The sequence below is a fragment of the Hemiscyllium ocellatum genome, chromosome 3 (genome assembly GCF_020745735.1).
Source record: "Hemiscyllium ocellatum isolate sHemOce1 chromosome 3, sHemOce1.pat.X.cur, whole genome shotgun sequence".
Taxonomy (NCBI): Eukaryota; Metazoa; Chordata; class Chondrichthyes; order Orectolobiformes; family Hemiscylliidae; genus Hemiscyllium; species Hemiscyllium ocellatum.
The window spans coordinates 3,805,091-3,832,571 of NC_083403.1; the positions used below are offsets into that span (position 1 = coordinate 3,805,091).

Sequence of the window (27,481 nt, forward strand, 5' to 3'; positions counted from 1 at the left end):
TCAATTTCAGGGAGGAGCGGGAATGTGTGTAAGAAACTGGATACTCCTTCAATTAGAAAATAAATTGTGGGAGAGAAAGGGAAGTGTATGCTAAAATAATCACCTTGAACAGAGTGGGCTGAATGGACTCATACTAATGTTCGTACATAAAGGAGATATTGAGGGATGTAGACATGGGTCAGGTTCACTATGAATATGTGCTACTTTTACATTTCAAAGATCATAGAATATTTACAAAAATGAAGGAAAGCATTCAAACACATTCCAGGGATGGCAGGACTGATGTACATAGAAACATAGAAAGTAGGAACAGGACAAGGCCGTTCGGCCCTTCGAGACTGGACTGCCATTCATCACCACATGGCAGATCATCCAACTCAATAGCCTAATCCTGCTTTCTCCCAATAAACTTTAGTTCCATTCATCCCAAGTGCAATAGTGAGCGCCTCTTGAATACATTCAAGGATTTGGCATCAACTCCTTCCAGTGGTAATGAATTCCAAAGCTTCACTACTCTTTGGGTGAAGAAATGTCTCCTCATCTGCACCCTAAATAGTTGACTCTGAATCCTCAGACTGTGACCCCTGGTACTGCACACACCCACTATCAGGAACATCCTCCCTGCATCTACCCTGTCCAGTTATATTAGACTTTTCAAAGTCTCTATGAGATCCCCTCCTCAGTTGTCTGAGCTCCAGCAAAAACAATCCCAACCAAATCAATATCTCCTCATCCGTCAGTCCCACCATCCTCACAAACAGCCTGGTAAAGCTCCACTGCACTCCCTCGAAAGCAAGAGTACCCATCCTCAGAAAAGGAGGCCAAAACTGTACAAAATATTTGAGGAGTGGCCTCACCAAGACCCTGTATATTTGCAACAACACATCCCTGCTCCTAGACTCGAAAACCTCTCGCAATGAAGGCCAACATACCATTTTTTTTCTTTACCGCCTGCATGTTTACCTTCAGCGACTGGTGCACAAGAACAAAGACCAAAGAACTTTCCAGCACAGGAACAGGCCCTTCGGCCCTCCAAGCCTGCACCGATCCAGATCCTCTACCTAAACCTATTGCCTATTTCCTGAGGTATGTATCCCTCTGCTCCCTGCCCATTCATGTATCTGTCCAGATACACCTTAAATGATGCAACCATTCCTGCTTTGACCACCTTCACTGGCAACATGTTCCAGGCACCCACTACCTCTGCATGAAGAACTTTTCCTGTATATCTCCCCTAAACTTTTCCCCTCTCACATTGAACTTGTGACCCCTACTAATTGAGTCCTCCGCTCTGGGAAAATGTTTCTTGCTATCCATCCTGTCTACACTTCTCATGATTTTGTAGGCCTCAATCAAGTCCCTCCTCAACCTGGTCTTTCCAATGAAAATAATCCTAATCTACTCAACCTCTCCTCACAGCTAGCGCCCTCCATTCCAGGCAACATCCTGGTGAACTACCTCTGTACCCTCTCCAAAGCGTCCATATCTTTTGGTAATGTGGCGACCAGAACTGTATGCAGTATTCCAAATGTGGCCGAACCAAAGTCTTACACTGTATGACCTGCCAATACTTGTACTCAATACCATCCGATGAAGGAAAGCATGCAGTATGCTTCTTGACCACTCTACTAACTTGTGTTGCCACTTTCAGGGAACAATGGACCTGAACACCCAGATCTTTCTGTACATCAATTTCCCCCAGGACCTTTCCCTTTACTGTAAAGTTTGCTCTTGAATTGGCCCTTCTAAAATGCATCGCTGCGCCTATGACAGGATTACCCTCCATCTGCCATTTCTCTGCCCAACTCTCCAATCTATCTATATTCTGCTGTACTCTCTGCCAGTTCCCTTTACTATCTGCTATTCCACCAATCTTAGTGTCATCCGCAAACTTGCTAGTGAGGCAACCTACATCTTCCTCCAAATCATTTATATATATCACAAACAGCAGCGGTTCCAGCATGGATCCCTGTGGAACACCACTGCTCACATTTTGAGAAGCTCCCTTCCACTACTACTACTCCTTTTGCCCAGCCAGTTCTCTATCCATTTGGATAGTACACCCTGGACCCCATGCGACTTCATTTTCTCCATCAGCCTGCCAAGGGGAACCATATCAAATGCCTTACTGAAGTCCATGTAGATGACATCTACATCCCTTCCCTCATCAATCAGCTTTGTCACCTCTTCAAAGAATTCTATTAAGTTTGTAAGACATGACCTTCCCTGCACAAAACCATGCTGCCTATCACTGATAAGCTCATTTTCTTCCATGCGTGTACATCTTATCCCTCAGTATCTTCTCCAGTAGCTTCCTCCCACTGATGCCAGGCTCACCAGTCTGTAATTACCTGGATTATCCCTGCTACCCTTCTTAAACAAGGGGACTACATTAGCAATTCTCTAGTGCTCTGGGACCTCACCCGTGTTCAAGAATGCTGCAAAGGTATCTGTTTAAGCCTCAGCTATTTCCTCTCTCACTTCCCTCAGTAACAGGGGATAGATCCCACCCAGACCTGGGGACTTGTCCACCTTAATGCCTTTTCGAATACCCAACACTTCCTCCCTTGTTAGGCTGACCTGACCTTGAGTAATCAAAGATCTATCCCTAACCTCAACATCCATCATGACCCTCTCCTCAGTGAATACCGATGCAAAGTACTCATTAAGAATCTCACCCATTTTCTCTGACTCCCTGCATATCTTTTCTCCTTTGAACTTCAGTGGGCCAACCCTTTCTCTAGTTACCCTCTTGATCCTTCTATGTGAATAAAAGGCTTTGGGGTTTTCCTTAACCCTGCTCACTAAGGATATCTCATGACCTCTTAATTCCTCATTTCAGTTTGGTCCTACATTCCCAATATTCTTACAAAGTTTCATTTGTTTTCAGTCACCTAGACCTTATGTACGCTTCCTTTTTCCTCTTAGATAGTCTCACAATTTCACCTGTCATCCATGGTTCCCTAATCTTGCCATTTCTATCCCTCATTTTCACAGGGATATGTTTCTCCTGCACTCTAATCAACCTCTCTTTAAAAGCTTCCCATATATCAAGCATGGATTTACCCTCAAACAGCTGCTCCCAATCCACATTTCCCAGCTCCTGCCGAGTTTTGCTATAGTTGGCCTTTCACCAATTTAGCACTCTTCCTTGAGGACCACTCTTGTCTTTATCCGTGAGTATTCTAAAACTTATGGAATTGTGATCACTATTCCCAAAGTAATCCCCTACTGAAACTTTCACCACCTAGCCGGGCTCATTCCCCAACACCAGGTTCACTATGGCCCCTTCCTGAGTTGGACTATTTACACACTGCTCTAGAAAACCATCCTGGATGCTCTTTACAAATACTGCTACATCGAGACCTCTAACACGTAGTGAATCCCAATCAATATTGGGAAAATTAAAATCTCCTATTACAACCGCCCTGTTTATCCTACATCTTTCCATAATCTGCTGACATATTTGTACCTCTATCTCACACTCGCTGTTGGGAGGTCTGTAGTAAAGCCCCAACATTGTAACCACACCCTTCCTATTTCTGAGCTCTGCCCATATTGCCTCACTGCTCCAGTCTTCCATAGTGCCCTCCTTCAGCACAGCTGTGACATCCTCTCTGACCAGTAATGCAACTCCTCCACCCCCTTTTACCTCCCTCTCTATCCCGCCTGAAGCATCGATATCCTGGGATATTTAGTTGCCAATCATGCCCTTCCCTCAACCAAGTCTCAGTAATAGCAATAACATCATACTCCCATGTACTAATCCAAGCCCTAAGTTCATCTGCCTTACCTACTATACTTCTTGCATTAAAACAAATGCACCTCCAACCACTAGTCCCTCTGCATTCATCCTCTGCTCCCTGTCTTAGTTACGCTGACTTCATTATCTAGTTCCTTACAGGCTTTAGTTACTACTTCTTTCCTGTCCACTAACCTCCTCATTTGGTTCCCATCCCCCTGCAACATTAGTTTAAACCCTCCCCAACAGCGTTAGCGAAAGCACCCCCTAAGGACAAGGACGCCCAGGTCCAACTGCACACTCCCCTCTCCCAAATTACAGCCATTCAGGTAGTAATCTACCTTCTTGTTTTGCTTCCAAAGTCAATAACCTCACGTTTATCCAAATGTTCTGCATCTGCCAATGATTTACCAACTCACCCAATTTGTCCAGAACATGCTGAAGGATCTCTGTATCCTCATCACAGTTCACTCTCCCACTCAACTTGGTATCATTGGCCCCAAAGTGCTCCCCCACTGACACCTCAGTCACCTGCCCTGCCTTATTTCCCAAGAGTAGGTCAAGGTTTGCACCTTCTCTAGTAGGTACATCCACATACTGAATCCGAAAATTGTCTTGCATGCATCAATTATATATGGTGTACCCTAGAACTCTGTGGGAAGCTAGAGAAGTGATTGCTGGGCCTTTTGCTGAGATATTTGTATCATCAATAGTCACAGGTGAGGTGCCAGAAGACTGGAGGTTGGCAAACATGGTGCCACTGTTTAAGAAGGGTGGTAAAGACAAGCCAGGGAACTATAGACCGGTGAGCCTGACCTCGGTGGTGGGCAGGTTGTTGGAGGGAATCCTGAGGGACATGTACATGTATTTGTAAAGGCAAGGACTGATTTGGGATAGTCAACATGGCTTTGTGCGTGGGAAATCATGTCTCACAAACTTGATTGAGTTTTTTGAAGAAGTAACAAAGAAGACAGATGAGGGCAGAGCAGTGGATGTGATCTATATGGACTTCAGTAAGGTATTCAACAAGGTTCCCCATGGGAGACTGATTAGCAAGGTTAGATCTCATGGAATACAGGGAGGGCTAGCCATTTGGATACAGAACTGGCTCAAAGGGTCAGAGGGTGGTGGTGGAGGGTTGTTTTTCGGACTGGAGGCCTGTGACCAGTGGAGTGCCACAAGGATTGGTGCTGGGCCCTCTATTTTTTGTCATTTACATAAATGATTTGGATGCGAGCATAAGAGGTACAGTTAGTAAATTTGCAGATGACATCAAAATTGGAGGTGCAGTGGACAGCGAAGAGGGTTACCTCAGATTACAACAGGTTCTGGACCAGGTGGGCCAATGGGCTGAGAAGTGGCAGATGGAGTTTAATTTAGATAAATGCGAGGTGCTGCATTTTGGGAAAGCAAATCTTAGCAGGACTTATACACTTAATGGTAAGGTCCTAGGGAGTGTTGCTGAACAAAGAGACCTTGGAGTGCAGGTTCATAGCTCCTTGAAAGTGGAGTCGCAGGTAGATAGGATAGTGAAAAAGGTGGTTGGTATGCTTTCCTTTATTGGTCAGAGTATTGAGTACAGGAGTTGGGAGGTCATGTTGCGGCTATACAGGACATTGGTTAGGCCACTGTTGGAATACTGCGTGCAATTGTGGTTTCCTTCCTATCAGAAAGATGTTGTGAAACTTGAAAGGGTTCAGAAAAGATTTACAAGGATGTTTCCAGGGTTGGTGGATTTGAGCTATAGGGAGAGGCTGAACAGGCTGGGGCTATTTTCCCTGGAGCATCGGAGGCTGAGGGGTGACCTTATAGAGGTTTACAAAATTATGAGGGGCATGGATAGGATAAATAGACAAAGTCGTTTCCCTGGGGTTGGGGAGTCCAGAACTAGTGGGCATAGGTTTAAGGTGAGAGGGGAAAGATATAAAAGAAACCTAAGGGGCAACTTTTTCATACAGAGGGTGGTACGTATATGGAATGAGCTGCCAGAGGATGTGATGGAGACTAGTACAATTGCCACATTTAAGAGGCATTTGGATGGGTATATAAATAGGAAGGGTTTGGAGGGATATGGGCCGGGTGCTGGCAGGTGGGATTGATTGGGTTGGGATGTCTTGTCGGCATGGACAGGTTGGACCAAGGGGTCTGTTTCCGTGCTGTACATCTCTATGACTCTATATATTGCGAATAGCTGGGGTCAACACTGATCCCTATGGCACCCATTAGTTACTGAAAACGTGTTGCTGGTTAAAGCACAGCAGGTCAGGCAGCGTCCAAGGAACAGGAAATTCGACGTTTCGGGCACAAGCCCTTCATCAGGTTCCTGACCTGCTGCGCTTTAACCAGCAACACATTTTCAGCTCTGATCTCCAGCATCTGCAGACCTCACTTTTTACCCATTAGTTACTGCCTGCCAATCTGAGAAGGACCCATTAATTACTACTCTTTATTTCCTGTCCGCCAACCAGTTGTCTATCCATCTCAAAACACTTCCCCCAATACCATGAGCTTTAATCTTGCATAATAATCTCTTTTGCGAGACTTGTCAAACGCTTTCTGAAATTCCAAATGTATTTCCCACTTTGTAAACTCTACTCGTTACATCATCATAGAATGCCAACAGATTTGTCAAGCATGGCCCCTTAATGAATCCATGCTGGCTCTGTCTGATCCTGCCACTGCTCTCTAAATGCTCTGCTATACAGTAAATGGTAGGACCCTTAGGAGCACTGATATACAGAGGGAATCTTGGGGTGCACGTCTATAGTTTCCTGAAAGTAGCAACTCAGGTGGTTAAGATGGTAAAGAAGGCATATGGCATCTTGTCTTCATCAGCTGGGGTAGTGAGTATAAAAGTTAACAAGTCATGTTGCAACTTGTGTAAAGCTTTTTTAGGCCAATTTTGGAATATTGTGCACAATTCTGGTCACCCCACTATAGGATGATGTAGAGACTTTGGAGAGGGGTTTACCACTACATTCCCCCTTCTGAAGTGCATTAGCTATAAGGAGAAGTTGGAGAAACTCGGATTCCTTTTACAAGAGCATTGGAGACTGAGGGGCAACCTGACAGAAGTATATAAAATTATGACAGGCATGGATAGGGTGGATAGTTGGAATCTTTTTCTCAGTATGGAAATGTCAAATACAAGGGGGCATCAGTTTAAAGTTAGAGAGAGGAAGTTTAAAAGAGATGAGCAAGTTAGGTTTTTTTCTACAGAGTGTAGTAGGTACCTGAAATGTGCTGCCAGGGGAGGTGGCAGAAGCAGAGAAGACAGCAATGTTTAAGAGGCATTCAGATAGACACATGAACAGGCAGATAGTGAAGGGATACTCAACACTGGAGCACCCGCAAGGATGTAACCACAGCCCCCTAACTTTACTCCCTGTACAATCATGACTGTGCCCTTGTTTTTACCTAGTTGATTTTAACCCGACTGCGAATCCTCTTGCAAGGATGCCTGCCTTGAAGACATTTTCCTCCTCTCTCTACTAGAATCTCAGTGAGTCTCTCTCTCACTGCAACCCGCAGGTCATCTCCTCTGCCCTGAAGCTCTTCAACCATGTCCTGAAACAGATTCGCTACCACAGCCATATTTGCTTACTCTATGCTACTTTCTCCCCAGCCCCCTCTCATTTATCTCTCCACTTTGCAGGCGCCCTGCCTCTATTTCTGTTGAAGGACTTTTGCCCGAAATGTCGATTTTCCTGCTCCTCGGATGCTGCCTGACCTGCTGTGCTTTTCCAGCACCACTCTAATCTAGATCCATAACTGTGCTGCCAAATTCCAAACGAATATTACCCATAGGCTCCCTGACGACACCACTATCGTGGGACTGATATCTAATAATAACCAGTCAAAATACAGAAGAGAGCTAGTGTGCTTGGCGTTGTGGTGCAATGAGAACAACCTCTCTCCCAATGTCAGCAAAACGAAAGAACTGATCATCGACTTCAGAAAGAAAGGAGGACAACACGCTCCCATCTATATCAACAGAACTGAGGTTGAGAGGGTGGAGAATGTGAAGTTTCTCGGAGTGATGATAACCGACAACCTGTCTTGGACTTCCCAGGTAGATGCAACGGTCAAAGTGACACAACACCTCTTCTTCCTCAGGCGGCTCAGGAAATTCCATAAGGACCCTCACCAACTTTTACTGATGCACCACTGAAAGCATACTATCCAGGTGCATAATGGCCTGCTATGGTAATTGCTCTGCCCAGAACCATAAGAAACTACAGAAAGTGGTGTGCACAGCCTAGACCATCACAGAAGCCAATCTTCCACCCATGGATTCCGTTTACACAGTTCAATGCCATGGAAAGGCTGCCAACATCATCAAAAACCCATCAGACCCAGGTAATGATCTTCTACAGCTTCTTCCATCAGACATAAGATACAGAAGCCTGAACATATGCACCAGCAGGTTCAGGAACAGCCTCTTCCCAGCCAGTTAGGAGCCAGTGTTTGTTGCCTTTCCCTAGCTTGTTAAGTCCAATTCAAAGGATAGTCAAGGGTAACCACACTGCTGTGAGTCTGGAGGCCAGACTGCATATTGATAGCAGATTTCCAGAAAGATATGAGTGGTTTATGAGAGGAGCTTATCGATGAGAATTTCTCCAAATGAAACTAGTTTTCAATTCCAGATATTTTTCATTACTAGCCAATTACATTCCCTCTGGTGCCATGGTGAAATTTGAACTCGTATCTATGCACATAGAATGGGGGAAGTGATGGCTTAGTGGTGTTATCATTGCACTCTTAATCCAGAAACCCAGCAAATGTTCTGGGGATTGGGGTTCAAATCCCACCATAGCAGATGGTGTAATGTGAATTCAATTTAAAAAATGGAATTAAGAGTCTAAGTATAATAGTGAATCCATTGACAATTGCTGGGGGATAACCCATCTGGTTCACTAATGACCTTAGGGAAAGAACTGCCAACCTTACCTGGAGTTGGCCTACTTGTGACACTAGACCTACAACAATGTGGTTGACTTTCAACTGCATTCTGGGCAATAAATGCTGGCCTAACCAGAGACACCTTCATTCTGCGAATGAATAAAAAGAACATTAGTAACTGCCTCTGGATTGCTGTATAACCCCTGTTCTACCAGCACCTCCTAAGCTGTTGCCACTAACTCTAATTTCACTGCCACTCAGCCATGCTGCCACCATCCCTTTTATTCAATGGCCGAAGGATTAGCTGACAAGCCTGTTCAATGGAACTTCATCAAACTCTTTTGAAAGTCTCTGTGCATCATGGAATGTGTATTTCAGAATGATTACTTTCTTTGAAATCTCTAATCATTTTCCCAGTGTGTTACTGGGTGACAAGTACCTAAAAACTCATATTACTAGCTTCTGCTGAGTAACTGTGACTCAACCAGGGCAGAAATAGCACCTTGCAATTAGTCTCAGGGCCACCAGACTAGGGAATGGGAAAAATAGCCGGGTTCCCAAAATAACTCTACATAGGCCAGTATTCCCATCATCAAGTCACCGTTAATTCATGAACAGTCCTTGACTATACTATCTCATACAGAGTCAGCTACCAAGGCGTCAGTATCTCTGACACTCCCTCCTTTTATCTATCAGCCAGGGCTCCCTGATTGGACCAGATTAGCAGGCTCAATCAGGGAACTCATATTCAATCCTAACCAGCTGGCTGATCTCATTACAACCATGACAGCTCCAGCCTTGACCATCATGTGTGGAATATTATATTACAGAATCAGCCTGTTTAAAACATACAGTTCCAGAATGGCATCTCAGCAAGCTGAGTCACATTCAAACCCACTGCAGTCAATTCGTGTTGCAAACTCGGAATGAAAATGATGGCAGAGATCCAGAAACCTTGGAATGTCAAAACAATAAGATTTGCAAGATGGGAGGCCGGAGCAGCTCCAGACTCTGATTAAAAAATAAACATGTTAAATACACCAAGGGTGTAAGATTTCGGTTCTACTCGAACAGCTTTTACTGGAATAAGTACATGTTTAAAACCAGGCAGACAAAGGATTTCCGGGCAGTTCAGAATTCACCGTGTTAACTGGCAAACAGTTGCTTTCTATGTTAAAGCAATACAACTGATGAGTTCTCAAGATAAGCATAAGGAAGAGATTTTCTGCTTTAAGGACATGTAGATGTCAGATGAAATATTATTGCTTCCATGGCATACTCAAAAACAATAAGCATATGACTAAGTCTTCTTTGATATCATGTGGATTCAATCAAGTTGGCTGAAGACTGGTATTTGTGATGCTGGGACCACTGGAAGAGGCCGAAATGGATTATCCATTCAGCGTTTCTGAATAAAGAGAACCATGAGTGCTTCAGCCTTATCTTTCTCACTGCTGTGTTAGGGTCCTCCAACATTGAGGATGTGATTATTTGTACAGCCTCCTCCTCAAGTGAGTTGTTTAACTGTCCATTACCATTCTCTACTGGATTTCGCAGGACTGCAGACCTTAGATCTAATCCATTGATTATGGGATCCCTTAGCTTTATCCATCATTTGCTGGTTACGCAGCACCTAAGTAGTTTTGTTTAGTAGCTTCACCAGACTGACACCTCACTTTCGGGTATGCCTGGTATGCTCCTGGTATACTCAACTGTAATCTTCACTGAACCAGAGTTGATCCCTGGCTCGATGCTAATGGTTGAAAGGGGGATATGCTGGGCCATGAGGTTACAGATTGTGCTGGAGTACAGTTCTGCTGCTGTTGGTGGCCCACAGTGCCTCATGAATACCCAGTCTTGAGTTGCTAGAGCTGTTTGAAGTCTGTTCCATTTAGCATGGTGATATTGGCACACATGATGCAGAGTATTTTCAATGTGATGGTGGAACTTTGTCTCCACACGGACTGTGCGGTGGGTCACTCTTACCGATACTGTCATGGACAGATACATCTGCAGCCGGCAGATTGGTGAGGATGGGGTCAGGTATGTTTTTCCCTCTTGTTGGTTCCCTCCCCACCTGCCGTGGACCCAGTCTGGCAGCTCTGTCCTGTCGATCAGCTCGATCAGTATCAATGCTGCCGAGCCACGCTGAGTGGTGGACATTGAAATCCCCCACCCAGAGTACAGTTTGTGTCCTTACTACCCTCAGCGCTTCCTCTAAGTGTTGTTCAACATGGAGGATACTGATTCATCAGCCCAGGGAGGATGGTACATGGTAATCAGCAGGAGGCTTCCTTACCCATGTTTAAGCTGCTGCCATGAGACATCATGGCAACCAGAGTCAATGTTGAGGATTCCCAGGGCAACTCCCTCCTGACTGTACCTCGCTGTGCCGCACCCGGCCCTCTGTCCTGCTAATGGGACAGGACATATCCAGGGATGGTGATGGCAGTATGTGAGACATAGTCATACTTACGGAATCATACCTCACAGACTATGTCAGGCTGTTGCTCTCCCAATTTGGGCACGAGATGCCAGATGTTAGTGTGGAGGATTTTGCAGGATCAACAGAGCTGTTTACACATTCATAATATCTGATGTCGAGGTTGATGCCAGATGGTCCACCCGGTTTCACTTCTTTGTTGTAACTGATACTACCAAGTGACTTACGAGGACATTTCAGGGGGCATGTGAGAGTCAACCACATTGCTGTAGGCTGGAGTCAAGCGTAGGCTAGACCAGGTTAGAATAGCAGATTTGCTTCCCTGAAGGATATTAGCTAACCAGATAGGTCTTTCCAAGAATTGATAATGGTTTCATTATTATCATTAGATTCTTAATTGCAAATCTTTGTTGAATTCAAAATTCACCAACTGCTGTGGCGGGATTTGGTGGGTCTAGTGATAATACTATTAGTCTAATGAGTTTTAATCCCTAGTTTTTGAGGGATTATTAGTCTCGTGACAATACTATTAGTCTAGTGATTATTAATCTCTAGCTATCTAGGGATTATTAGTCTTGTGATAATACTATTAGGCTATCGTCACCCTCTGAAAAGACTATGGGCCCTAACAACATTCCAGCAATAGGACTGAAGATGCGTGCTCCAGAACTTGCTGTTCCCTGAGCCACGCTATTCCAGTACATTTACAACATTGGCATCTACCCGACAATGTGCCCTGGTACATCCTGACAAAAAGCAGGACAAATCCAACCCGGCAAATTACCCCACCATCAGTCTCCCCTCGATCCTCAGTAAAGTGATGGAAGGGGTCAGTAACAGCGCTATCAAGCAGCACCCGCTCAGCAATAATCTGCTCAGTGACACCCAGTTTGGGTTCCCCCAGGGCCACCCAGCTCTGACCTCATTCCAGCCTTGGGCCAAACATGGACAAAAGAGCTGGATTCCACAGGGGAGGGGAGAGGGATAGCCCTTGACATTCGACCAAGTGTGGCATCAAGCAGACCGGGCAAAACTGGAATCAATGGATATCAGAGGGTAAACTCTCTCCTGGTTAGAGTCATACCTGGCACATAGGGGGATGGTTGTAATTGTGAGAATGTGTATAGGGTATACGCAGGTAGGGAAAGGGTTAAGTCCTGAGTTTTGTGAAACAAAAGATTCAGCTGAGCATGACTCAGATGAGATAATAACTTGCAGTTAACAATGAGGTGCTGGAGACAAGGGTAATGGGTTAACAAAGTGGAAAAGCAGTCATTATGTAGAGCCATTTGACAATATTGCAAGCATTCAGTACGTAAGGTCAGTTCAACAAGGTGAAAGGTATTCATATGAGAAGCCAGTTATTCATTGTGTAACAGCAGATGGCTTCATCTTTACTATTGACACTAGCTGATTGTAATCTGGATGCTCCCCCCCGTAAAATGACGATACAGTTCATTAAGAAACTGCTCAAAGGTAGAAGACAGAGGATGGTGGTGGAAGGTTGTTTTTCAAGCTGAAGGCCTGAGACCAGTGGAGTGCCACAAGGATCGGTGCTGGGCCCTCTACGTTTTGTCATTTACATAAATGACTTGAATGTGAGCATAAGAGGTACAGTTAGTAAGTTTGCAGATGACACCAAAATTGGAGGTGTGGTGGACAGCGAAGAGGGTTACCTCAGATTACAGCAGGATCTGGACCAGATGGGCCAACGGGCTGAGAAGTGGCAGATGGAGTTGAATTCAGATAAATGCGAGGTGCTGCATTTTGGGAAAGCAAATCTTAGCAGGACTTATACACTTAATGGTAAGGTCCGAGGGAATATTGCTGAACAAAGATACCTTGGAGTGCAGGTTCATAGCTCCTCGAAAGTGGAGTTGCAGGTAGATAGGATAGTGAAGAAGGCATTTGGTATGCTTTCCTTTATTGGTCAGAGTACTGAATACACGAGTTGGGAGGTCATGTTGCAGCTGTACAGGGTATTGGTTAGGCCATGTTAGATTATTGCATGCAATTTTGGTCTCCTTCCTATCGGAAACTTGAAAAGGTTCAGAAAAGATTTACAAGGAGGTTGCCAGGGTTGGAGAATTTAAGCTATAGAGAGAGGCTGAACAGGCTGGGGCTGTTTTCCCTGGAGCGTCGGAGGCTGAGGGGTGACCTTATAGAGCCTTACAAAATTATGAGGGCATAGATAGAGTAAATAGACAAAGTCTTTTCCCGTGGGGTCGGGGAGTCCAGAACTAGAGGGCATAGGTTTAGGGTGAGAGGGGAAAGATATAAAAGAGACCTAAGGGGCACCTTTTTCACACAGAGGGTCGTGCATGTATGGAATGAGCTGCCAGAGGGTGTGGTGGAAGTTGGTACAATTGCAACATTTAAGAGGCATTTGGATGGGTATAAGAATAGGAAGGGTTTGGAGGGATACGGGCTGGGTGCTGGCAGGTGGGACTAGATTGGTTTGGGATGTCTGGTCAGCATGGAAGGGTTGGACCGAAGCGTCTGTTTCCGTGCTATACATCTCTATGACTCTATGACTAAGACTGGGACCCCATGTCCCTGTACACATGGGTAATCGTTGTCTCTCCCTCCATGGCCCGAATAGATGAAGGAGGTAAAACCATACTGTGTCTCTGAGCGTTTTGCTCCGACTGAGAGGGGGAAACGGGAAGACAATAGTTGGAGATCAGTCATCTCAGCTAAAAGACATCTCTACAGAAGTTTCTCAGGATAGCATCCTAAGCCTAACCATCTTCAGCTGCTTTATCAAGGACTTTCCATCCATCATAAGGTCAGAAGTGGAAATACTTGTCAATGGTTACACAATGTTCAGCACAATTTGCAACACCTCAGATACTGAAGCAGTCCATGTTCAAATACAACAAGGCCTGGACAGTATCCAGGCTTAGGCTGACAAGTGAACATTTGCACTACACAAACACTAATAATGAGAATCTCCAAAAGGAGACAATCTAATCACAACCCCTTGACATTCAATGATATTCCCATCACTGAATCCCCCATTATCAACATCCTGGGATTACCACTGACTAGAAACTCAACTGGATTCACCACATAAATGCAGTGACCACAAGAGCAGATCAGAGGCTAGGAATCCCGCAGTCAAAGTCCCTAAAACTTATCCAACATCAACAAGTTAGATGTGTGATGGAATACACCCCATTTGCCTGGATGGGTGTAGCTCCAACTACACCCAAGAAGTTTGCCACCACCCAGGACAAAGCAGCTGCTTGATTGGCACCACATCCACAAGCAGCCACTCCTGCCACTGCTGACTCTTAGTAGCAGCAGGGTATACTATCAAAAAGATGCACTGCAGACATTCACCATATATCCTCAGATGGCACCTTCCAAATCCACGACCATTATCATCGAGAAGAACAAATGCAATATGTTGCCCTCTAAGCTACTCACCATCCTGAACTGGAAACATATTGCTGTTATTCCACTGTTGTTGGGTCAAAATCCTGGAATTCCCTCCTTAAGAGCATTGTGGGTCTACCTACAGTACATGGTCAGCAGCAATTCAAGAAGGCAGCTATCACTTTCTCAAGGGTAGCTGAAAGCTGGACCAGTTACTAAGGCCCATGTTCCATGAATGACTACAAAAGTACACCATTCAGAGGAGCATGGGAATTCTCCCCATTCTCAGAGATGAGGAGCTTTCTCACAATTTTTGCAACAACTGATGAAGGCAAGTGTCCCATATGCCTTCTTTACCACCCTATTAACCTGTTCTGCCACCTTCAGGGACCTGTGTATAAGCACTCCAAGATACCCTGTTCTTCTGAGCTTCCTCATGCACTGCCATTCATTGAGTATTCCATTATTTTTGCTCCTTCTTCGAAAGTCCATAACCTCACATTTATTCGGATTAAATTCCACTGGCCACTGATGAGCAGGTTAATAACATTTCTGGGCTTTTCTTCACATTGCTTTGTTAAACTGATTGAAAAGAAAGCTTACATTTATGTAGAGTTTCTCCAAAACTCTATGTAGAGTTTGCATGGCCCTTTTCCAGTTATAGTGATTTACTTTACCTCCCCTTGCAAAGGCTCTGGGCCCTGACAACATTCTGGTACAAGTACTGAAAACTTGTAATCCAGAATTTGCCACTCCCCCAGCCAAGCTGTTCCAGTACATTAATTTAAAGGGAATTCATAACTTTTGCAGTGTAATAATTGTTGCAACAAAGAGACATAGCAACCAGTTTCCACATAGCAAGATCCAGCTGTCACAAAGCTAGTCCTTTTTTTCTAAAAGCTGGTCCTTGGCTCAAGGATACTCTGTCCTTGATTTTTTTTAGGTCAGAATCTATAGAGTGTGAATTCATGTGAAAGAGCAGAGAGTGAAAACAGCCAGGTTAGCAGCTGAAGTGCCTGATGATTCTGAGCTGGTCCATAAAGCTCAGTCCATGAGGGATAGAAATTTGGGGGAAGAAAAATCCTCATGTGGAAAGGGAAAGTTAAATCTCAGTGAAGATCATAAGGATAACTTACCACAGGGTTAAAACAAAACCCTTGAGGGGGACAAAGAAGTTAAAAAGCTCCAGTGTTTTCATTGTAATAAAGTGGGCCACCCGAAATCACAGTGTTGGTGGGCTAGGAGAAAGCCAGATGCAGGAAAACCAGGCAAGCCTGGGAGTTTTGTTGGACTAGTAACAAAAAGCACAAGGGAAGTTAGACAACTGCCTCAGAGTGTACAAGATGTTCAGAAGTTGATTGAGGAGGAAGTGGCTGATCTGCTTAAAAAAAATATATGCAAGGGTAAAGTTTATTCACATAGGCCAGGAGCAGTAGGTAAGGAGGTTACAATATTAAGGGGCACAGGATCCTCATTCAGTAATGCTGAAGGATAAGGAGATATGTACTCCTGAGGGACTATTGCCAGAAAAGGTACTTGTAACAGGAATTCATGGTGAGACAAAAAGTGCTCAATTATGTAAAGAGAAGCTTGAGAGATGGCTTCAAACACTAAAGACCATGTTGATGGATAATGGTCAGGATTATCCAGGTAATTGAGATAAGGGAATTCCATTTATACTTTTTATAATCAGAGATGCACCAAATGAGTCAACCAAATTCAGTCCATTGGAATTAATTTTTGGACATGAAGTAAGAAGACCGTTAAAATTGATTAAGGAGAAATGAATTCAGTCACCATTCAGTCAGGATTCAGGGACCACCATTTGGACGATGTGTCAAATTTTAGAGAACGATTAAATAGAGCTGGAGGGTTAGCTTGATAGCATTTAAAAGTATCACACCATACAATGAAACAGGAAGCAGATAAGAAATCACAAATTCACAATTGTGCAATTGGGGAGAAGGTATTGGTGTTAATACCAGTCACAGGTGAGCCTTTAAAAGCAAGGTTTCGTGGATCTTATCAAATCGAGAGGAAATTGAGTGAGACGAATTACTTGTTAAGGATTCCAGACAGGAAGGAATCTCACAGAGTGTGTTATTTGAATATGCTCAAAAGGTATTTTGATAGGGAAGGGAAGCAAGAGGAGAAGGTGTTAATGATGACAGCACAGAAGGAAGAACCACGTTCAGAGGATTCTGAATTGGACATTCCTCAAATCAAATTGGGCAATGGGGAAGTTGTCAAAAATTGGGATAAATTATTAAGTTACCTTCCTCAAGAAAATCGAAGCAACCTCAAGGAGTTATCATCATCATATGGGGAGATATGTGGAAATAAACTGGGAAATACTAATCTAATTGTGTATGATGTAAATATGGGAGATGTTGTTCTGATTAAGCAACATCCTTATAGGCATAACCCTCTAAAGTTAGCCCAGGTTCAGAAGGAGATAGAGCGCATGCTCCAAGATGGCTTAATCGAAGTGAGTTACAGTGACTGGAGCTCACCCATAGTCATGGTGCCAAAGCCAGATGGTACCCAATGGTTATGTGAGGACAATCGCAAAGTCAATGCTGTTACAAAGACTGATGCATTTCCAATCCCATTTTGCGTCAAAATTGTGGGACAAGCAACATTGGACTTGCTCAGAGACTACTGGCAAGTACCTCTGTCACAAAGAGCATAGGTCAAATGGACTATATCAGTTCCAAGTCGTGCCATTTGCTATGAAAGGTGCTCCAGCCACATATCACTGATGAATAATCATTGCCAGATTACCCAACTGTATGGTGTATATTGATGACCTGGTGATTTTTAGCCATTCATGAAAGGAACATTTACTGCATTTATCGGACTTGTTCAATTGACTTTGGAAGGCAGGCTTGGTGGTAAATCTCGTTAAAAGTGAATTTGCCAAAGCCCAAGTCACCTTCCTGGGCCATGTTACTGGACCCAGAAAAATGGCCCCACAAAATGCGAAAACGAAAGTAATTGAGGAATTTCCCACACTGTCAATGAAAAAAGCAGTACTACTGTTCCTGGGATTGAGTGGATTTTAACAAAAGTTTGTGCCGAGCTTTAGCAATGTGGCTGCTCCACTCACCGAATTGTTAAAAAAGGGCAAAAAGTTTCTGTGGACAGCAGAGTGTCAAAAGGCATTTGACAGTCTAAAAACTGTGTTAACCCCTGCCCCAGTATTGGCCACACCGGATTACATGAAGCCTTTCAAGGAGGCTATCGATGCCAGTGATGTGGGCACCAGTGTAGTGCTCCTGCAGGAGGATGATGAAGGGAATAGAAAGACCTATTGAGTATTTCTCCAGGTAGTTGAATGTTCATCAACAGAAATATTCAAGGTGGAGAAAGAGGCTTTAAGCTTGGTTGTTGGCATTACAACACTTCAGTGTTTATATTTTCAGCAATGCATCTGAGACAATTGTATACGCTGATCATAACCCATTGACATTTGTGGAAAAATTTAAAGACAAAAATGCCAGACTGTTTAGATGGAGTTTGTTGTTGTAGCCATTCAATTTGACAATTGTGCATGTGGCAGGTCATGAAAACATGATTGCTAATGCATCTTTGAGATTCAAGTGAGATACGGAGGCATTTGGTGGTGGGTGTGCTGCAGCCCAAATTTGCATGGAGTTGTGCATGTTTGCATGTTTATAGTTAGTATACTGTATATGTGTGTTTTGAAGGGTTAAAATGAAGCTATCTTTTGGTATTGATGGTTCAATTTTTTTAAGGGGGGGGTGTCACAAAGCTGGTCCCTTTTGTGCTAAAAGCTGGTCCTTGGCTCAAGGATACTCTGTCCTTGATTTTGTTTCAGAGGGGTAGTAAACCAGGCCGGGCTCCGATCAGACTGGTGTGATACAGAGATGTAAAGGATTTTGAGAGGCCTTTTTGTTTATATGTAAACAGATGAGACTTCAGGCCAAAGTGGTCATGCTTTAGCAGTGACCTGTAGAATGAAAGGGGAGTGGTCAGCTCTCTAGCTGAACAGTTTAGTTCAGTCCAGAACTGGTTGGGAGTTCAACAGTGAGCTGTGTGGAAACTCTCTCTTCTGCCCTTTTAACTTCAACCTGTAAGCATCTGGCCTTTTCTTGTACTGCGTTTTAAAAGGGGTTTGCTTATTGGACTGTTGTGTATATTCGGAACAGCACACTTAAGTCTAGATTGGATAGACTGAGTTCTGTTGGGCTTCTTTGTTCTTCATGTTTCATTGTGTAATTTTGTGAATAAGTGTTTTTGTCTGTTTTAAACCTAGTAGTCAACCTTGCTAACATAATATGGGTAATACTCACTGTACACTTACCGAAACAACTTGCAAAATTATAAGACATAGGAGTGGAAGTAAGGCCATTCAGCCCATCGAGTCCACTCCGCTATTCAATCATAGCTGATGGGCATTTCAATTCCACTTACCCGCATTCTCCCCGTAGCCCTTAATTCCTTGTGACATCAAGAATTTATCAATCTCTGCCTTGAAGACATTTAGCGTTCCAGCCTCCACTGCACTCTGCGGCAATGAATTCCACAGGCCCACCACTCTCTGGCTGAAGAAATGTCTCCACATCTCTGTTCTGAATTTACCCCCTCTAATTTTAAGGCTGTGTCCACGGGTCCAAGTCTCCTCGCCTAACGGAAACAATTTCCTAGCGTCCACCCTTTCCAAGCCATGTATTATCTTGTAAGTTTCTATTAAATCTCCCCTTAATCTTCTGAACTCCAATGAATACAATCCCAAGATCCTCAGCAGTTCCTCGTATGTTAGACCTACCATTCCAGGGATCATCCGTGTGAATCTCCGCTGGAAACTCTCCAGTGCCAGTATGTCCTTCCTGAGGTGTGGGGACCAAAACTGGACACAGTACTCCAAATGGGGCCTAACCAGAGCTTTATAAAGTCTTAGTAGCACATCGCTGCTTTTATATTCCAACCCTCTTGAGATAAATGACAACATTGCATTCGCTTTCTTAATCACGGACTGAACCTGCAAGTTTCCCTTTAGAGAATCCTCGACTAGCATTCCCAGATCCCTTTGTACTTTGGCTTTACAAATTTTCTCACTGTTTAGAAAGTAGTCTATGCTTTTATTCTTTTTTCCAAAATGCAAGACCTCGCATCTGCTCACAGTGAATTCTATCAGCCATTTCCTGGACCACTCTCCCAAACTGTCTAGATCCTTCTGTAGCCTCCCCACCTCCTCAATATTATCTTCCTGTCCACCTAACTTTGTATCATCGGCAAACTTCGCTAGAATGTCCCCAGTCCTTTCATCCAGATCATTAATAAAATGTGAACAGCTGCGGCACCAACACTGAACCCTGTGGGGCACCGCTTGTCACCGGCTGCCATTCCGAAAAAGAACCTTTTATCCCAACTCTCTGCCTTCTGTCAGACAGCCAATCCTCAATCCATACCAGTAGCTCACCTCAAACACCATGGGCCCTCACCTTGCTCAGCAGCCTCCTGTGTGGCACCTTATCAAAGGCCTTTTGGAAGTCTAGATAGACCACATCCACTGGGTTTCCCTGGTCTAACCTATTTGCCACCTCTTCACAGAATTCCAATAGGTTTGTCAGACACGACCTTCCCTTACTAAATCCATGTTGACTTGTTCTAATCAGAGCTGCAAATGTGTTGCTGGTCAAAGCACAGCAGGTCAGGCAGCATCTCAGGAATAGAGAATTCGACGTTTCGAGCATAAGCCCTTCATCAGGAATGAGGAGAGTGTGCCAAGCAGGCTAAGATAAAAGGTAGGGAGGAGGGACTTGGGGGAGGGGCGATGGAGGTGGGATAGGTGGAAGGAGGTCAAGGTGAGGGTGATAGGCCGGAGTGGGGTGGGGGCGGAGAGGTCAGGAAGAGGATTGCAGGTTAGGAGGGCGGTGCTGAGTTGAGGGAACCGACTGAGACAAGGTGGGGGGAGGGGAAATTAGGAAACTGGAGAAATCTGAATTCATACCTTGTAGTTGGAGGGTTCCCAGGCGGAAGATGAGGCGCTCCTCCTCCAGCCGTCGCGTTGTTATGTTCTGCCGGTGGAGGAGTCCAAGGACCTGCATGTCCTCGGTGGAGTGGGAGGGAGAGTTAAAGTGTTGAGCCACGGGGTGATTGGGTTGGTTGGTCCGGGCGGCCCGGAGGTGTTCTCTGAAGCGTTCCGCAAGTAAGCGGCCTGTCTCCCCAATGTAGAGGAGGCCACATCGGGTGCAGCGGATGTTCTAATCAGACTCTGCTCTTCCAAGAATTTAGAAACCTCATCCTTAATCCTTAATGATGGATTAATCCTTAATCCTTAATGATGAATAATCCTTAATTATGGTCTGGGCTGCCTGCTTAAGAATGTTTTGAGTGGTCTTGCCTAGTCCATAACACCACAAACAAAACAGATAACCTATTTCAGTGCTCGTGCTAAGGATGAACACTAACCAGGAATAGCTTGCCTGCTTTTATTCAAATTTAGCACCATGGGATCCTTTCATCAACCTGCGCAGGCCTATGGGGCCTGGGTTTAAACCTGATATGAAAGATAGAACCTTCAACAACATTGTGCTCTTGTTTAAACTCTGTAGAGAGAGATTTGAAGTCAGAACCTTCTGAGTCAGAGGTAAGACTGCTATCCATGAAGCCACACAAAGTATTGACTATACTGAAGAATACAACAGACAATTACTTCAGAAGCTCAGGTTTATGGTGAGACCTAGGCTCAGTTAATGAGCCTCCGCAAGTATGCTCATGTAACTAGTCTGTAAACATTGTGGTTTTTCCAATGCATCACATTGTAGAGAATTCATAAGAAAGGTTGTTATTGCCAGTCCAATTTCATCATTTAGTGAAGATACCAGATGTCCCACCAGTAATGTGCATAATGCACACCACGCTACTGTGAGAGATAAAAGCAAAACAGCATCAGGTTCTAAAGCAGTCTCCTTTTCCAGCACTGTAGAAAAAGGTGAATGTTGTGTTTTCCTCTCCCAGTTCTTATCTCTCAATTCCCCACTCCTAGTATTGTAACTCTGATTTTCAGACATAGAGATGCCAGTGTTGGACTGGGGTGGACAAAGTCAGAAGTCACATGACACAAGTCACAAGCTCCAAAAGCTTATAATTTTAAATAAACCTGTAGGTCTATAACCTGGTGTTGTGTGACTTCAGATTCCAATTTTCAGAGTTAAATATCACACAACACCAGGTTATAGTCCAACAGGTTTATTTGGAAGCACTAGTGAATGGACCACTGCTCCTTCATCAGGTAGCTGTGGAGCAGGACTATAAGACACAGAATTTATCGTAAAAGATTACAGTGTCATGCAACTGAAATGCTATGTTGAACAAACCGCGATTTCTGTTAAGCCTTTCATTTTTTATAATGGATTGCAGGCTTTGGTTCATTAATACATAAATTCCAGAACTTCTTTAAAGTCACATTCTCAAGATAACTTTAGGTTTTATGAAAGAAGGTGACATCTCAGCTCAGACAATGCATTAAAGGTATGAGGTTAGAGTCTGTCTGTAACCCAGTCTTGAGTCAGACTGCTTCTATTTCAAAGTAGCAATTTATAAAATATTATATGGATTGAGTGCCTGTATTGACTGCCTGCAGATTGTGCACTTTTTGAGCAAAACAGAATGTATCTGCAAATATAACTCTGCTTGCAGAACAACATGTTCTGGAGCCAAACTGACAGTAGGCTATACTAGATCTGGTACAGTGCATTGAGATAGGGTGAATGAATGATCTCATAGAAAAGATGTCTACAAGTAGCAATTACCACAATAAGACTGAAGTTTACACTCAGTTTGAGGGAAGGAAGAATCGGTTCAGTACTGCTTGTTTTAGATTTAGATAGGAAAATTATGGGTGCATTAAAGCAAAGATGACAACAATGAAGTGGCAAATGAGGTTAAAGGAGAGGTCAGTAGAGATGTCATGGCAGATATTTAAGGGGATGTTTAAGAATACACAGAATAGTGGAAAAATTTCAAGGGACAGACCCACCACCAATTAGAATTAGTTATTTGAATCCCGACAATGTGGAAACAGGCCCTTTGGCCCAACAAGTTCACACCGACCCTCCGAAGAGCATCCCACCCAAACCCATTCCACATTACTTCACATTTAACCCTGACTAACGCACCTAACATACACATCCTTGAAAACTATGGGCAACTTACATAGCCAATTCACCCAAACTGCACATCTTTGGATTGTGGGAGGAAACCGCAGCACCTGGAGGAAACCCATGTAGACACAGGGAGAACGTGCAAACTTCATACAGACAGTCGCCTGAGTCGGGAATTGAACCTGGGTCCTGTTCTGTGAGGCAGCAGTGCTAACCATGACCCACTGTGCTGCCCAAAACTAGAAACATTAAAGGTAGTTTCAAATGAAAAGAAGCAACATATAATTGTGTAAACACAGGTGTCAGGTCATAGAGTCACAAAAATATCCAGCATGGAAACAGACCCTTCGGTCTAACTCATCCAACTCATCCTACATAAATCTAATTCCATTTGACAGCATTTGACCATATCACTCTAAACCTTTCCTATTCATAAATCCATCTAGGTGCCATTTAAATGTTGTAATTGTACCAACCTCCACCACTTCCTCTGGCAACTCATTCTATACACACACCACCCACCGTGGGAAAAAGTTGCCCCTTAAGTCACTTTTATATCTTTCTGCTCTCACCTTAAACCTATGCCCTCTAGTCTTGGACTCCCCCACCCTGGGAAAAAGACCTTGATTATTTACCCTATCCATGTCCGTCATGATTTTATAAACTTCTGTAACATCACCTCTCAGCCTCCAACCCTGCAGGGAAAATAGCCCCAACCTATCCAGCCTCTTCCTTTAGCTGAAATCATCCAATACTGGCAACAACTTTGTAAATCTTTTCTGAACCCTTTCAAGTTTGACAACATGTTTCTTATAGCAGGGAGACCAGAATTGAACGCAGTCCAGGACCGATGCATGAATAGAGACTGAACCGTTAGGCCTATATTCACTGCAGTTTAGAAGAATGATAGGGGATCTAATAGGCACTCATCATATTCTAACAGGTCTAAACAGGGTAGAGGCCGGAAGGATGATCCCAATGGTGGGAGGAACGTCCAGAACTAGGGGCCATAGTCTAAGGATATGGGGTAGGCCATATCAGACTGAGATGAGGAGAAATGTCTTCACACAGGGAGTGGGGAGTCTGTGGAATTCACTCCCACAGAAAGTGGTTGAGGCCAAAACATGAAATGCTTTCAAGAAGAAATTAGATATAGTTCTTCACTATGAACCTGCACTCCAAAGTCTCTTTGTTCAGCAACACTCCTCAGGACCTACCATTACGTGTATAAGTCCTGCCCTGATTTGCCTTTCCAAAATGTAGCACCTCATATTTATCTCAATTAAATTCCATTAGGGTAAAGGAATCAAAAGGCATGGGGAGAAAATGGTAACAAGGTTCTGTGTTGGTGATCACACCGAATGGTGGAGCAGACCCAAAGGGTTGAATGGCTTACTCCTGCTACTATTTTCCATGTTTCTAGTTTGTCCTATATGTAACAACATATTCATAAAAGGAGAGAGACAGTAAATAGGCCAGTTACTTAACATCAGTCATAGAGAAAATGTTAGAGCTATTATTAAAGAACTTATAGCAGAGCACTTGGATTGGTTATAGGTGAAAGGGAAATCAATGACCAATCTATTGGAGTTCTTTGAGGCGGTAACACATGCTGTGGATGAAAGGGAACTGGTGAATGTACTGTACTTGGATTTCCAGAAAGCTTTTGATAAGGTGCCATATTAAATCTATTGTCAAAAATATAAGTTCATGATGCAGGGGGCAAGATATTGGCAAGGATAGAAGATTGACTAACAGGAAGCAGAGAATAGGCACAAATTTGTCTTTTTCAGGTTGGCAAGATGGAACAAATTGTGGAACACAGGCATCAGTGCAAGGACCTCAACTCTTTACAATTGATATCAATGACATGGATGAAGAAATGGAAGATGTGGTTTCCAGATCTGCTGACAATACAAAGATAGATAGGAAAACAAGTTGTGACAAAAGATATAAGGAGGCTGCATGAAGATATTGACAGGTTAAGTGAGTGGGCGAAGGTCTAGCAAATGAAGCATAATGTGTGAAAGTGAGAAATTGTCCATATTGCAGAGATGTTAGCTGTCACCCCGATAGCGGGAGGTAGGCTATCCTGTGAACCTGACGGTGGGCAGGCTGCCCTGAGAGCCAGAAGGTGGGTAGGCTGTTCTGTGCACTGTCGTCCTGAGAAGGGGGTAATCGGGACAGGTTGTCCTAGAGGTGGTTGGAAGGTTTGTCAGAGCGACCGAGAGCCAGAAGGTGTGTAGGGGCAAATCAATATCTGAAAGACTTGTGGGCTGCCCTGTGCATGTTGTCCCAGGGAAGGGGAAGGAGGTGGGTGGAAGGTGTGTCAGGGCAGTCCACAGGCCAGATGGCACATCGGGATGGGCGAGAGCCCGACTGTATGTAGGGCAGGCTGAAAGCTGGAAGGCAGGTAGGCTGTCGTCAGTGCTGTCACCCTGAGCAGGCACCGGGGCAGGTTGTCCTAGAGGTGACCAGAAGTTGCGAAGAGCGGTTAGGTTAGCCGGAAGGTGGGTAGGCCATCCCGACCGCTATCATCCTGGGGTGGGGGTGGGGAAGCAGGATGGGCAGTCCTAGAGGTGGCCAGAAGGTGTGTCAGGACAGACTGAGAGCTAGAAGAAGCACAGGGGCGGTCTGCCTTAGAGTGGCTGGAAGGTGGGAGGGACGGGTGACTTGCTGGGTTACTGGGGATCTGTATTTTATGTACTGTTTTTTATGTAATTGGACTGTCTTATATGTATTTGTCATGGTTATTGTTTTATGATGACTGAAACTGGGATTTGAGATTTGTCCTCATTTCCCTGAAAACTGGTGGAATGGTAGGGTTTGGGGCCTGGCTTTGCTGCTCCTCTCCCTTATAAATTGCTGATTCTCTGTATTCAGCTGTTAATGTTAACTGTTTTGTAAACTGTACTGTTTAATAAAATTTAAAAATGCAAAAAAAATGCAGGGATGCTGCATCTCCTGGGAGAATCTATAACCAAGGGTTACTTTAAAAATCAGGGGATCCCCATTTAAAATATTTTCACTCAATTGACTTTGAGTCTGTGGAACTGTTTTCTTGAAAGTGTTGTGGAAATGGAGACTTGAGCATTTTTGAAACAGAAGTAGAATCTTGTGAAGGAAGGGAGTGAAGGGTTATCAGGGCTGGGTAGAAATGTGGATTTGAGGTTACAATTAGATTGCCAATGATCTTTTTGAATGTTGGAACAAGCCCAAAGAGTTGAACGTTCTGCTCCTGCTTCTAACTCATATTTCAAAATCAATTATTCTAGTGTCTTCGGCTTTGGTAGAAGTGACTGAGAATCGGGAAAGGATGAGTTTAGGTATCAAAATGTTTTGGGGTTGGAGAAAGTCTAAACCAGACAGAGTAACTATAGAGTGAACAGAATGAGTACACATGGCCAAAAGAGAGATCCTTTCCCACAGCCAATTATTTTGCAAATGAATGCCTGGAGTTTTTCCTGGAAATCTATTCCACATGTTGAGAACTTGGTGCATGAAGAAGAATTTCCTGATCTCAGTCCAGAATTTAATAACATTAATCTGTTTCTCAGTAATTCAATTTAAAGGAATATTCTGAAAATATTGAATCCAACAGTTTTCATCAGATTGAGTAGACCAAGCCATTCATTGTAGCTTTGACCCATGTCATTAGGGATCCACCTCCAGGGATGTTAGACCAGCTTGTGACTGGAAATGGATGCAATTAACAAGGAATATACATGAAGAAACAGTTTTAAGGAAGCAGCCATAAACTTGTGTTCTATATTCTGCCAATGTCATTGACTACTGTTTTGTTGCTTGCTGCTTTGCATAAGTTCAACCTTACTGGGACTTTGAGCTCTCTACCAGGTTGCAACCATAAAGTCAACCCACACCATCTATTTATTTCCAAGTGTTGTTCTTTGCATTGGTCTGTATTATTTTTATTTTAGATCAAATCTCTGAGGAACTGGCACTGGCTGTGGGGCGACCTGTACAAGATGGCATGGACTAGTTGGATCGAAGGGTCTTTTTCCACACTGTACATCTCCAAGACTCTCCAAGTCTGTTTAAGAAAGGCGGTAAAGACAAGCCAGGGAAGTATAGACAAGTGAGCCTGATCTCGGTGGTGGGCAAGTTTTTGGAGGGAATCCTGTACATGTATTTGGAAAGGCAAGGACTGATTCGGGATAGTCAACATGGCTTTGTGCGTGGGAAATCATGTCTCACAAACTTGATTGAGTATTTTGAAGAAGTAACAAAGAGGATTGATGAGGGCAGAGCAGTAGATGTGATCTATATGGACTTCAGTAAGGTGTTCGACAAGGTTCCCCATGGGAGACTGATTAGCAAGGGCAGATCTCGTGGAATACAGGGAGAACTAGCCACTTGGATACAGAACTGGCTCAAAGGTAGCAGACAGAGGGTGGTAGTGGAGGGTTGTTTTTCTGACTGGAGGCCTGTGACCAGTGGAGTGCCACAAGGATCGGTGCTGGGTCCTCTACTTTTTGTCACTTACATAACTGATTTGGATGCAAGCATAAGATGTACAGTTAGTAAGTTTGCAGATGACACCAAAATTGGAGGTGTAGTGGACAGCGAAGAGGGTTGCCTCAGATTACAACAGGATCTGGACCAGATGGGCCAATGGGCTGAGAAGTGGCAGATGGAGTTTAATTCAGATAAATGCAAGGTGCTGCATTTTAGGAAAGCAAATCTTAGCAGGACTTATACACTTAATGGTAAGGTCCTAGGGAGTGTTGCTGAACAAAGAGACCTTGGAGTGCAGGTTCATAGCTCCTTGAAAGTGGAGTCACAGGTAGATAGGATAGTGAAGAAGGCGTTTGGTATGCTTTCTTTTATTGGTCAGAGTATTGAGTACAGGAGTTGGAAGGT

At 44.0% G+C, this 27,481-nt stretch overlaps 1 protein-coding gene across 6 annotated transcripts in view; it reads right to left on the reverse strand.

Annotated features, from left to right (window-relative positions):
• The window catches only part of LOC132836138 (phosphofurin acidic cluster sorting protein 2-like), a 481,204-nt gene that overhangs the window by 250,538 nt on the left and 203,185 nt on the right, over nucleotides 1–27,481 (reverse strand). The window lies entirely within an intron of this gene.